General features: G+C 38.5%; 1 pseudogene; it reads left to right on the top strand.

Moving 5' to 3' along the window:
• The window catches only part of LOC122238061, a 111,513-nt pseudogene that overhangs the window by 3,397 nt on the left and 93,460 nt on the right, over positions 1-14,656 (top strand).

Genomic DNA, 14,656 nt, shown 5'->3' with positions numbered 1-14,656 from the left:
AAAGATACAACTCACTAAAGGCTCGGGTGATGGTTAGCGTTCTTTAGCAATAAAATATTTTTAATTGAGGCATGTACACTCTTTCTTAGACATAATGTTATTGTACACTTAATGGACTACAATATAGTGTAGACACAACTTTTATATGCACTGGGACACCAAAAAAAAAAAATCATTGGACACACTTCTTTGTGACATTCATTCTATTGTAGTGGTCTGGAGGCAAACCCGCTCTATCTCTGAGGTGTGCCTATACTCATTCCACTCATTCTATTCATTGCTGCCTGTGGTTTCAAATATCAGAAACTTCACGATTTTCATTCTGCTTAGATTTTAGGACAATACAATAGATGCCTGATATAGCAGTGGTCACAAAACTCTGTAAATACTAAATAAACACTCTGCCTGCTTGAGTAATACCTGAAATTTATTACGGAATAGAATACATTTCTATCAGTATTACCAGGTAATTCCATACTGAGAGGAACTATTATTTGATGGCCATGAAATAGAATTCTAAAATCAGATGATCCCAAGTTTAAAACCAGGGTCTGCCATTTATTAGCTAATGCAGCCTTAAGTTATATGCTATCAATGAAACTTTCTTAGTTCCTTACCTGTGAAACTGGAATGATGTTTTTTCATAATTTTTTTGTGATAATTGAAAACATATTGTACAAAACGAACTCAGTGCTGGGCCTAGCATATTTTATGCACTCAGTAAATGTTTTCTGTTTCCATTATTTTACGACAAATTTCTGGAAAAGTCTTTTTTTGTGTTTCCAGCTAATTTTATTTCAAGGCAAACAATTGGTATTGTAAAAGAAATACCTATTCCATGCTGAGAACAAAGATTTGCTTAGAAGGCAAGAGGAAGAAAGATAGTTTGCCCTTGCATTGGTGGCCCAAAGAGATTTGTTTCTGTTCCAGGAGTAAAAAATAAATTTAAAAAACTCATGAAGAAGTCAATTGTCTCCTAAAAGATCCATAAATGAATGAATGGAATTCTTTCCTCCAGGTATGTTCACTGTAGACATAGAGTATATCAGTTACATCATGCCCTGATTAAAAATGCACTAGCCTTGGGGCGCCTGAGTGGCTCAGTCGGTTAAGCGTCCGACTTCAGCTCAGGTCACGATCTCGCGGTCCGTGAGTTCGAGCCCCGCATCAGACTCTGGGCTGATGGCTCAGAGCCTGGAGCCTGCTTCCGATTCTGTGTCTCCCTCTCTCTCTGCCCCTCCCCTCCTTCATGCTCTGTCTCTCTGTCTCAAAAATAAATAAAAACGTTAAAAAAAAAAATGCACTAGCCTCCAAGACAGAAAAGATTTGTCTTGTTCGAAAACTAAGAGACGAATGAAAGTACTTAACCTAGAAATAATTAATGGGGATCATGGATTTGACCACAAGATTTTTAGAAAGCAGATTGGGGAGGGGTGTTATTTGTAACTACTAGGGGTGAAAAACGGAAACTAAAAAAATCACATCCCTGACTGACCTTAAGTAATCGAAAAAACCTGCTGATTAATTCCTTTTTGTCACTCACTCCCAAGGGCCTCCAACTCCAAGCCTTCAGGGCAAGGGCAATTTTCTGTTCAAATCTATCTGGGAAAAAAAGTGTCTTTGTTGCTGGATTGTGTCTTGCCTGTCACAGCGTGGGGCCTTGTTTCCATGCCAGGGCTCAGCAAACACCTGAAAAGAGAAATGTCTTTGAGAAGAGCTGACATCCCAAATTATCAGGCCGTAAGCTCTTTCCCCTACCAATCTCTGCACATCATGAGAAGGAAGTCAGCCAATGACTCAAAACAAACTTTTGCAAACACTATTTTTCTCATTACTGTCTCGGCTGGGGAGCTCTATTCTTCAACAACCTGACCTTCTTGTTCAAAGCTTCCAATCAATTCCCCAGTTAAGTGTGGTCTCTCTGGAATTGAGAACGCTGTCGAAATTTCAAAGACTGACATTTTTGAACACCTGGGTGAGAAGCTCCTGGTGAGATAAAACGGAAAAATAATAGAGTGAGCTCATCAGTATACTGCAAACTTCTGGTATTCAGGAGAAGGGCACACAATAATTAAAAAGGAATAACAGTTTAATACTTTTGGCCAAGCTTCTGGTGCCAACCCAAATATATTCCTCTTAATGTGATGTGCCCAGGTAAGGAGAACTTTTTCAGTCTCCAAAGACTTTATGCTCTCCTGCCTTTATAACCAAAGATAGGTGATCTTCAGTTATGGTTGAAATTTCTCCTTTCCAAGATAGAAACTATTCAAATGACAGACTAATATTTTGGGGGCCGCTCTAAATTTTATATCACCAATGTCCAAGGGTATCATGTTTACCTCAAAAATGCAACCTTACCATTTGTGACAGCATGGATGGACCTTGAAAGTATTATGCTAAGTGAAATAAGTCACAAGAGAAAGACTAATACCACATTATTTCATTTCTGTGTGGAATCTAAGAACCAACCAAACAATCCCAGTCGCATGGTTGTCAGAGAAGCTTCCTTGCAGAAACAATGATGAGAAATTCAAGTCAGACAAACACAAGTGTCAGAAGGAATCCTCTCCCGGCCACATAATGTGGGGAATGCCTTATTTCAGAGAAAAGCCTAGCAGGCTTCTAACAACACAAGATAAGAAACTAAAAAAACCCATCCCGCAGCGGAAGCATTTTCTTCCTGGGAACAGCAGCACAGATGTACAACTAAGAGAGTGATGAAAAAGAACAATCAATGTAAGCAAAACTCAAGGAGAAAGATGGAGTCCAGTTAAAGAGAATTAAGTGAGGCCACATCTAGACCTTGGGGGGATGGCATTTTCAACAAGATAAGCTCTTTTAAGATGGAATAAGGGAGGCACCTGGGTGGCTCAGGCCATTGAGTGTCTGATGCTTGATCTCAGCTCAACTCACGATCTCACGGTTTGTAGAATCAAGACCCATGTCAGGTTGCATGCGACAGCGCAGATCCTGCCTGGGATCCTCTCTCTCCCTCTCTCCCTGTCCCTCCCCTGCTTACACTCTTTCTCTCTCTCTAAAAATAAATAAACTTTTTTTTTAAGTTTTAAGATGGAACAAGGGAAGACATGAAAACAAGCTAATTGTCCATCAGCAGATAAATGGATAAAGAAAATGTCATATATACACATATATACAATGGAATATTATTCAACCTTAAAAAAAAAGAAGGAAATCCCATCATGTGCAACAATATTGATAAACCTGGAGACGTTATGCCAAATAAAATAAATGAGACACAGATAGACAAACACTTCATGACATCAGTTACATACAGAACCTAAAAAAGTGTAACTTTTAGAAGCAGAAAGTAAAATGGTAGTTTCCAGGGGCTAAGAGTAAAGGAAATGGGGGGATATTGGTCAAAGGATCCAGACTTTTACGCAGGATGAATAAGTTCTGAGGATTTAACGTACGGCAGGGTGACTATAGCTAATACCACCGTATTACACACTTGAAACTTGCTAAGAGAATTGATCTTAATGGTTCTTACCACAAAAACAAAAGGTAACAATGTGAGGTGATGAATATAATCATTAGCTTAACTGTGGTGATCATTTCACAAAGTACATGTATATCAAAACATCATGTTGGGGCACCTGGGTGGCTCAGTCGGTTGAGCGTCCGACTCTGGCTCAGGTCATGATCTTGCGGTCTGTGAGTTCGAGCCCCGCAACGGGCTCTCTGTGCTCACAGCTCAGAGCCTGGAGCCTGCTTCAGATTCTGTGTCCCCCTCTCTCTCTGCCCCTCCCCTGCTCATTCTCTGTCTCTCTCTCTCTGTCAAAAATAAATAAACATTAAAAAAAACATGTTGTATGCCTTAAATATATACAATTTTTAATTGTCAAGTATATATCAATAAATCTAAGAATAAAAACGATTAATATTGAAGAGAAGTCCAAGATGGCAGCATAGGAAGATTCTGAACTCACTTCCTTCCATGGACACGAGTCTGCAACTACATATGGATCATTTCCCTCTGAAAAAGAAATGAAAACCTGCAAAACTATAAAGCTTCTGTAATAAAACATGAGACCACCCAGCAACATATGAATGGATAAAAGTGTGGGATACATATACAATGGAATACTACTTGGCCATAAAAAAAAATGCAACCTTACCATTTGTGACAGCATGGATGGACCTTGAAAGTATTATGCTAAGTGAAATAAGTCACAAGAGAAAGACCAATACCACATTATTTCATTTCTATGTGGAATCTAAAAACCAACCAAACAAAACAAAACATAACCTAGACTTATAGAAAACAGTTTGGTGACTGCCAGAGGGGAGAGGGACGGGGGAGGGGAGGAGCGGATTAAGAAATATGAATTTCCATTTGTAAAATAAGTAAGTCATGGTGATGTAATGTGCAGCATGGGGAATGTGGTCAATAACATTATATTAAGTTCGTAAGGTGATGCATGGTAACTAGACTTATTGTGGTGACAATTCAGCAATGTATACAAATGTCAAATCACTATGTGGTACCCCTAAAACTAATATAACAGTATATATCAATTATCTCAATAAATAAAAAAAAACAAGAAGTTCACCTGGATGGCTCAGTCGGTTAAATGGCCAGCTCAGGTCATGATCTCACAAATCGTGAGATCAGGGGCGCCTGGGTGGCTCAGTCGGTTAAGCGTCCGACTTCAGCTCAGGTCACGATCTCGCTGTCCGCGAGTTCGAGCCCCGCGTCAGGCTCTGGGCTGATGGCTCAGAGCCTGGAGCCTGCTTCCAATTCTGTGTCTCCCTCTCTCTCTGCCCCTCCCCCATTCATGCTGTGTCTCTCTCTGTCTCAAAAATAAATAAACGTTAAAAAAAAAAAAATTAAAAAAAAAAAAAAAAAAAAAAAAAACAAATCGTGAGATCAAACCCTGCATTGGTCTCCACACTGACAACATGAAGCCTACTTGGGATTCTCACTCTCTCTCTCTCTCTCTCCCTCTCTCCCTCCCTCCCTCCCTCTCAAAATAAATAAGTAAATTTAAAAAAAAAAAATAAGAAAAAATTCTTAAAATGTTAAAATATACCAAATTAAAATATTTTGAAAAGATGGAACGAAAGAGCTCTGAAGCAGTATCCAGGCCCCTAGACAAGTACTGGTAAAGATAAAATGAGATCATGGCTCTTAGTCACTTCTCAGGGATTCAAATTGAGGCTGCATTTCTTGAAGGGAATGGTAGGAGAGCCTGACACAAGACAGTTGAGTTAAGGACCGTTCAAACAAAGTGGCCCCCTCATGGTGAGGGAAGATTCCATGGGTAGCTTTCAATGCTCGCATGGATACCAAATTCCAAATTTGTCATCAGGTCCATGACACTAGGAATGCTGGGAATTACTGCTGGGAGAAAAAAGGGAAGTGGGCTAATTAGGCTAATTCTAGATAATATTGGCTGGAGAGTAGTTTCCACTTGTACCCCCAGGCTTGGTTCTCATGGAGCCTGGTCCTGGGTAGGCCTAAATTAGCAGGAGTAAAATGCCTTGCATTAATCTCTTTCCATTCCATTCCATTCCCATTCCATTCCAATCTCTTCTTTCCCCTGGAATCCATCACTACTGAATCATTGGGTAGAGTGCTTTTTGTCATTTTTCACAATTCAGCTGAATGTTTTCGGGTAAAATGACAACTAGAGAATTATTTATAAAATAGAGATACTCTATCTACCTCTCAAAACTGTCGTGAAAGAAAAATGTAATAATTTACGTATGGTTTATAGTTATGGTGTCTGATAATACGATGTACTTGTTATACAACAGTTGTAATCGTCATAATGATAATAATGATTATGAGGCATAAATGTCTTTCTCTCCCTTAGCTGATGACTACAATACCCAAAGGGACATAAAAATATAGAGAATCCTACAATCAGTAATGAAAAGATAGACAAAAGTACCATCCAGTCGACAGATATTTTGCCAAATAGAAAAGATATTTGCAAACTATTGGGAATATCCATTTATCCGAAGGGGCAACGCACACGCACGCACACACACACACACACACACACACACACCTAAAGACAAATGGAGCCTCTGAGAAAAACGGAGAGCCCTCCACTTAATGCCACTTTCCCTACTACTGAACAAAAACACACAAAAGCAATTATTCTGGGGGATGTAAGGAGAAGTCGGCAGGTGGTGAAGCCTCTAGTGCAGTAGCTTCTAGCAGGAATCCATTCACAGCCACACTAAAAGCAGTGATTCTCAAGCCTGCCCGCATGATAAAATCATTGAGGGCCTTTCAGAGTATTGATGGCTGGGTCCTTTGCCCCAGACATTCTGATTTAATTGGCGCAACCAAGTCTAAGAACCATTGAAGCTGAACTGTAGGCCAAGATGAATTAAAACCTAGAAGCAGAAGGCTGGCTCCTCACTCAACAGCTTCATCACCACAGAAAAGAAACTGAGCCGTTCACCCATGAGGCTGGCTGTCTCTCTACTCCCTCGGGCAGCGGGATCACCGGATGGCTGAGTACAGCCTTCTACGGAGCGGGACGTGAGGGGATTCCAAGAGCACGACAAGGCACCGATCCAACCACCTTGCATTTTGGTCCGGTTTCAGGCTGTGGGAGAGCTCGCCTAAAAGACAAGTGAGCACGGCAAAGCCAGCAGAGCATATTAACAAAAAAAATCAATCACGAATAGAAAGAGAATGGTATACCCAAGAAGATAAGAAAGATAAGAAATACCGTTTTTGAAAAGTAAAATAGAACATTTGTTAACAGTGTTTTGTGCCGTTAGTAACATTCCGAGAAAGTGAGAAGTCTATGATAATGAACAGGACATAACAAGCAGAGTCAGGTAGCAAAGAGTACTTTATAAAATTCACTGCACGGAAGTGGATAGCATCATTGCTTCAGTTCTACGCTATACTTAAGTATTGTGTTATTAAACCAAATACATTATAAGTGACAGAGTTTTTCATGGAAGAAGTTGTGATTCTAAAGTTATAGCACTCCAAATGATTGACCAAATGTGGAAGCTTAAGGAAGACATTCTCACAAATGCAGAACATCAAAAAATGTACCACTGAAGACCCTTGCAAATATATATATATGTGTGTGTGTGTGTGTGTATGTGTGTGTGTATTTATATACATGTATATATATACATATATATACATACATATATATACATATATATACATACATATATATACATGTACATATGTACATATATATACATACATATATATACATATACATATATATACATATATATATATATATATATATATATATATATATATAAACCAGAGATTAAAAAGAGTCTCTACAACATAGTCTTGCCAGCCAAGAGACTCCTAATAAATAATAATTAAAATTGGTATAAAATTCTAGACTGTAGTGCTGGAAATGAGAAAATGGGAGAGGAAAAGCTGGTACGAAATGAAATTGTACCATTTCATATTACATGGGGAAGAACCTAGATATTGCTTGTATTAATAGTAAGGATTAAATGAGTAGATACATTAAAATGGATCGATACCTTCTAAGTTACTGAAAGAAGATAGTATAACATATGTTATTCTTAATGGAAGAGCGGGAATCATTAAAAAGTATTAGGAACTGTGACAGAAATAAAACCAAATGTATTAATTATCTCATGAAAAAATTAAGCCTCTCAGTTGGATTATAAGTGCATATATGCTTGTACATGAGACGCATCTAAAATAAAGTGACAAAGATTGTAAGAATAAAAAAAAAATGGCAAGGGTATTCCAAGCAGTAGGAAAAAAAAATGGAAGCAGGGGTGGAATATTAAGTCAGACAAAGTAGAATTCAAACCACAAAAAAAAAAAAAAAAAAAAAAATTGAAGTCTGCAATTATGCCTTTGATAATGGATCCAACCATCCATTTTGGATCACACCCAAAATGAGAATATATGTCAACCATGGACACTTAAGCACCACACAGCACAGCATCAAAGCAAAGCCAAAATTATGAGAAACATGGAAATACAGAGGAAACTAAAATAGTAGTGAGAGACTTTAATTTCCCGCACTTGATTACTTGATTAATCAAGTAGTTAAGTGTGTGTGTGTGTGTGTGTGTGTGTGTGTGTGTGAAGAGGGACAGAGAGAGAGAATAACAAGGATCTAAATAATACAAGGTCTATTCCATTTGCCTCTAAACAAAGAAAACTAACGAAGGTGAAAGTGGCAACACCAGCAACGGAGAGTCAAGAGCAGAAATGCTCGGTTCCGCGCAATGGTAGTGGCAGAGCGCGAAAGGGGAAGACCATTCTTAGAAAATACGCTACGCTCGTAGTACGATGAGACGCACGTCCCTGGGGTTTCTTGGCCCCTCACTTTTCTCTCCAGGTTGGTGAGTGCCATGCTTATCTACATCACCTCGGTGTTTGTTAGCAAAGCTAAATGACATCTCATTTCCTTTCCCTTCTCCCCCCACGTCAGTGTCAATGTAGCCTTGGAAAATGAGGTCTGCAACTACAATGAAACTCTGTTCAACGCAATCCACTGCACTATTTTTCATGACCTTTTCCCGTTTCTTCAGCGAGTTTACTAGAACCCCCTTCAATGTTTTTGGAAGGTACCTATTTCCCGCTATAGATCGCCACACGATTAACCCAAGAGCATGCAAGCATTTAGCAGCAGCATTTTCATTTTGAATTTAGAATGTTTCAGATAAAATCAAGTTGCAGTGACCAGAATTTGGATTAATTATTTATAAAAGAGCTAAAGTTAATAACTGCTCTATTTTTAAGGACCCATAATCTGAATTTGAGTTTCAAAAATTTTTTAAATGGAAATATATTTTCTTAAACAAATAGCTAATGAAAACACAGGACGGGGACACGGATAGTGTGTCGTACAATTGTTTTCCAATGAATTCTTGCACAATAAATTTTTTAAATTTCTCATATTCGGTCTCATTTCATCTGGTCCACAATCCCATGAGATAGATAAGAAAGATATATTTCTGTTTCGCAAGAAGCAGAACAAAGCCACCTTGATGCAATTATGTCACCTAATAGGTAATATCTTGTAGAATCTCGTCTAACTGGCATGAGTTGCAGTTTTGCTGGGCTTGGGCAAGTGGCATGGACAAGTAAGGAAAGAGAGGGAACTAAGATTTTTTGAACGCCTGCTGTAGGTGAGGCACGATTTGTTGGAACAAATAAAAGTGCGGTCGACACTGTTATTTAGCAGAGCTAGAGAATGCGGGCTTTAGTTACGCAAACATTCGATTGCAAAAATATCTAAATATTTATCAGTCGGCAACCAAGCGGAGGAGTGCGATCGTTGTAAGACAGGTACCACGTGAATAAAGGTACGGGTTACAAAAATCAAGAATGAAACACTATGATAAATGACTTGCCTACAGAATGACTATTCCGTCAGCAATATACACTATCATGCCTAGAATGTCAACTCCTTATTCTTGATATAAACCTCATTTTGGGGTTTAGTTCCACCCCTGGATAAAATACTGGATTCTATAATGTCCAATCCACCCAATTTGGCTTAGCGTTTTCATAAAGCATAGCTTTCTTGAGTTCTACTCTGTTCTGAAGTATTCTTCTAGAAATCTCTTGGCTCATGCTCTGTGTGATACCCCTGCATTATCCGGTATGGCAGCCAGTTCCCTGGTAGGCTTATTGAGCAGTTGAAACGCGGCTGGTCTACTTGGAGATGTGCCATAAGTATAAAACACACACTGGGCTCTGAAAACTTGTACAAATAAATAACGTGAATTATCTCATTCGCAAGTTTTGATGTTGATTATATGTTGAGACATTTCGTGTTACTGGGTTAAATAAAATATATTATTAATATAAATTCATCAGCAGTTAAAGAATTTTTTCAGTGTGACTACTAGAAAATGGTAAATTACATATGTGGTTTGCATTACATTTCTACTAGATTGCACTGTGATAGACAGTCTTGCCTCTCTTGGTGACTGTAACACCACTCAAATAAATTCTAAACCGTATTAGGAATAAGCAGCTTTCAAAGAATTAAAGCGTATCAAAATATGTCTAACTCAAAGCACCTACCAAACCAAAATCTGTCTTCTGCAATAATTTGGAAGACACGTTAAAATGTTCTTGTGGCTCAGCATAATTGCAGTAAATAATAGCTTATACTAGGGGCGGGAAAGAGTGAGCCAAGACATGTGAATTCCATGGCACATGTACTACCCTACTTAGGGTTCTTGCCTGCAAGTAACTTGGATAGTTCCCAGATAGTTAAAGCTGAATATCACAGGGTATGGAATGAATCACGGAATCACTAAGCGACCTGGAATAACAGAGTCAAGGCTAAATTTTTCAGAACATTATTCCAAAACCACAAAATAGATACGTTTGCCAACAAAATGAGAGCTTGTTGCTAATCCTATTCACATTACTCGCTTCTGAATTAAAATTCCCTGAGAGAATTTTTGTTTGGTGGAGCCTTAGTCAATGTTAGTGCCTGAGCATCCAAGGAGCTGGGAATTTGAGTTTTGAATTACATGCTGGAGAGCCGGGGCTCACAGCGTGGGAATGTTTGGAAGGACATTCAAGAGATGATGGTCAGCTGCAAAGAGAAAAATCAGCTACTGCATGGAATAAACTTCTTTTCTGGAAGACAAGTCTCTTTTGAAAATGTGTTCTTTTCTCTATAACATGGAATGAACACAAAACATTGTCAGTGGGAAGGTAAACTGGTACAACCTCTAGTCAGACACACACACACACACACACACACACAAAACCCTACATTTTCATTGATTCCAGTTATATGATTTCCGTGTGTAGGAAAAGGCAAAACTAGCCTATGGTAAAAGATATCAGGAGGGTAATTATATATGTCAGGTAAGAACTGGCTGGAAGGGGTAATGAGGGAAATTTCTGGGGTGATGAAATTATTCTATGCTGGTCTCATCAAATTGTATACTTATGTTCTATGCATTGCAATGTATGCAAATTTTATTTCAGTGAAAAAATGCTTAAAGAGAGTATGAACAGCTTTATATGTTCTAACTTACCTTTCCAGTCCTTATCATTCTAGATATAGAGCCTTCTTATAACCCCTGTAGCCCATGCCTCTGCAGGCTTCCTAAATTTTTAGTATTAGGTAGTAAATTAGGTAATTGAAATCATAGGCAGGGGGAGAAGGGGGTAAATAGAAATTATGTATATATATATATATATATATATGTATGTATATATATATATGTAATTAAGAAAAAACTTAACTAAAGAAATGAAGATCATGACACCAAAAATTATGACATTGACCAAAAAATTTGAAAAAAACACAAATATCTGGAAAGATATTCTGTGTTCATGGATCAGATGACTTAATATTGCTAAAATGTCCATACGAACCAAAGCCATCTATAGATTCAATGTAGTCCCTATCAAAATTGCATTTTTGTATTTATGTAAAAAATTGGCATTTTTCAAACAAATACCAAAAGACCCCTCAAATTCACACGGAACGCAAAATACCCCAAATGACAAAAGGAATCTTGAGAAAGAACGAAGCTAGAGGCCTCACACTGTCTCGTTCCAAACTATACTACAAAGTGACACAATCAAAACAGAATAGCACTGGCGTAAAAATCGACACATAGACCGATGGAGCATAATCCAGAGCCCAGGAATAAACCCACACACATATGGTCAAGATTTGACACACATATGGTCAAGATTTGGTCATATCTTTGCAATGATATTTTGGATGTGACAACAAAAGCAAAAATAAACAGGTGGTACTACCTCAAACTACAAAAGCTTTTGCCCAGAATAAAAGTCAACAAAATGAGAAGGTAAACTATGGCATGGGAGGAAATATTTGCAAATTATAGATCTTAAAAGGAAATGATATCCACCATATGTAAGGAACTTATACAACTCAATAGGAGAAATACAAATAATAATAGTACCCCAGTTAAAAAGTGGGCAAAGGATCCGAATAGACATTTTTCCGAAGAAAACAAAAATGGCCGACAAGTACATGAAAAGGTGCTCAAGGTCACTAATTGTCAGAGAAATGCAAATCAAAACCGGGGTAAGCTATCACCTCAAACCTGTTAACAATGGTGACTATCAAACAGTCAAGAAATAACAAGCGTTGATGACAATGTGGAGTAAGGGAATCTTTTGTGCACTGTTGTTGGGCATGTAATGGTTGCAGCTACTATGGATAACAGTATGGAGTTTCCTCAAAAAATTAGAGAGAACTATGCTACAACCCAGTAATTGCACTATTTTATCAAAAATGAAAGACAAGGGGCGCCTGGGTGGCTCAGTCGGTTGAGCGTCCGACTTCAGCTCAGGTCATGATCTCACAGCTCATGAGTTCGAGCCCCGCGTCGGGCTCTGTGCTGACAACTCAGAGCCTGGAGCCTGCTTCGGATTCTGTGTCTCCCTCTCTCTCTGCCCCTCCCCGGCTCATTCTCTGCCTCTCTCTCTGTCAAAAATAAATAAACATTAAAAAATTTTTTTTAATGAAAGACAAAACACTAATTCGAAAAGATACGTGTATCCCTATGTTTGTTGCAGCATTATTTACAATAGCCAAGATAGAGAAGCAGCCCAAGTGTCCATCAATAGATGAATGGGTAAAGAATGTGTGGTGTGTATAATATATACAATGGAATATTATTTAGCCATAAAAAAGAAGAAATGCTTGCCATTTAGGATAACATGGACAGAACTTGAGTTCATTGTGTGTGAAATAAATCAGACAGAAAAAGACAAATACCAAATGATCTCACTCATATGTGGAATCCAAAACAGCCAAATTCATAAAAACAGAGTGGTTCCCACAAGCGAGGGGGTGGGATAAGTGGAAAGATATTGGTCGAAGGGTATAAGCTTTCAGTTGTAAGGGAAATGAGTTCTGGGAGTCTAATGCGCAGCATGGTGACTATAGTTGACATGACAGTGTTGCACACTTGAAAGGTGCTATGAGAGTAAATCTTAAAGGTTCTCGTCACAAAAGAATGCTAACAAAGTAAAGTGACGAAGGCACTAACACTATTACAGTAATTATTTTGCAATATAGAAGTATATCTAATTATCAGATTATCAGGTTGCATCTCTTAAATTTACACAATGTTAAATGCCAATTATTTCTTTTTTTTTTTTTTTTAGTTTCAAGTTTTTATTTAAATTCCAGTTAGTCACCATATCGTTTAACGTCAGTTTCAGGAGTAAAATTTAGTGATGCATCACTTACATATAACACCCAGTGCTCATCACAAGTGTCCTCTTTAATGTCTGTCACCCATCTAGCCTAGCGCCCACCTCCCTTCCCTCCAGCACTACCCCTCGGTTTGTTCTCTATCATTGTGTTTTATGGTTTGATTCTCTCTTTTTCTCCCCTGTGTTCATTTGTTTTGTTTCTTAAATGCCAATTATTTCTCAATAAGCTTGGAAAAAAATAAGTGAATGATTAAATGAATGACTCGAGATACATGAGCGGTTGGAACAATCACATCATAAGCAAGCCAGAAGGATGAAAACTCATAAATATACTCACAGCCAACTCTCCATGTACATTCTCATGCCATCTATCTGCTTGGAATGTTTTCTCACTACTCTCTTTGTTGGTCCAAATCCACCCAGATAGAGTCTCTCGTTGTGGTCCCAACATCAAGCAGTAGAATACCTGGGGAGTAATAAGAAAAATTCAAAGTCAGTGGCAAGCTCCCCAGCAGCCTATGTGCATTTTCTTGAGTTTAAACTTTTTGATTTGTTGGAGTGGTGGCAATGGGACTACGGTATTTGGCCAAGTAGAGCAGTTATTATTAAAAAACGTTCTCTGTCTTGCTAAGCTGCCTGTCTCCTGGCGCTTTGGACGGAGAGCAGACTTTTGTTGAGGCTTTTTTGTCTGCACCTGTTGACATTTCTGGGTTGCCAGTTTCTTCAGCCCCCAGTTCAGGATACATGAAGCAGAAAGGGGGTCCAGACAACCCACCATCATATCATTCCTTGGGGTGATGAGATCCATCACCAACTGCCTTCACCTCTGTGTCTTTCTGAGCCTTCTTATGTTCGTTTTCTATTTAACGTCCAGAATATTTAGTTGTACTTTGCCTAGGAATTAGGGAAATGTACTACACCATCTTTCTGGAAGCAAGGTCTCCCTTGCGTGTATTTTGTCGTATCCTTTATCACTATATTACTCTATACTGTAATTGTCTGCTTATCCATATCTCTCATATTAAGTACTTATGGCAATAATACTACTGTGGGACAAACCACATCAACACTCAATGATTAAAAACTATGTGCCTTTATTTGGTCATTGGTCTGTGATTGGAGATTGGTGATTGGTGACTTGGAACAGACAGTTCTTCTGCACTTAGCTGGGCTCATTTGCATGCCTGATAATTGACCACTTGTCAGCTAAGATTACTTGGCTCTGTTCCACATGCTCTTACATCCTTCAAGGAGGCTAACCCTGATTCAATGTCACAGTTGAAGGAAAAGGTGCAAAAATGGATGCAAAAAGTGCAAACCCTTTTTCAAATCTAAGGTACCTCACATCTGCTAAAACGCATAAATACAGAGAACAAACTGATGGTTGGCAGAAAGGAATGGGTAAATGGAGGAGTGTAATAAGTCAAGGGGATTAAGAGGTACAAACTTCCAGTTTAAAATAAATAAGTT

Source organism: Panthera tigris, chromosome B1, assembly GCF_018350195.1.
Source record: "Panthera tigris isolate Pti1 chromosome B1, P.tigris_Pti1_mat1.1, whole genome shotgun sequence".
In the NCBI taxonomy this organism is placed as follows: Eukaryota; Metazoa; Chordata; class Mammalia; order Carnivora; family Felidae; genus Panthera; species Panthera tigris.
Note: the sequence above shows the minus strand (reverse complement) of the source record. Positions and strands in the feature narration are given on the sequence as shown.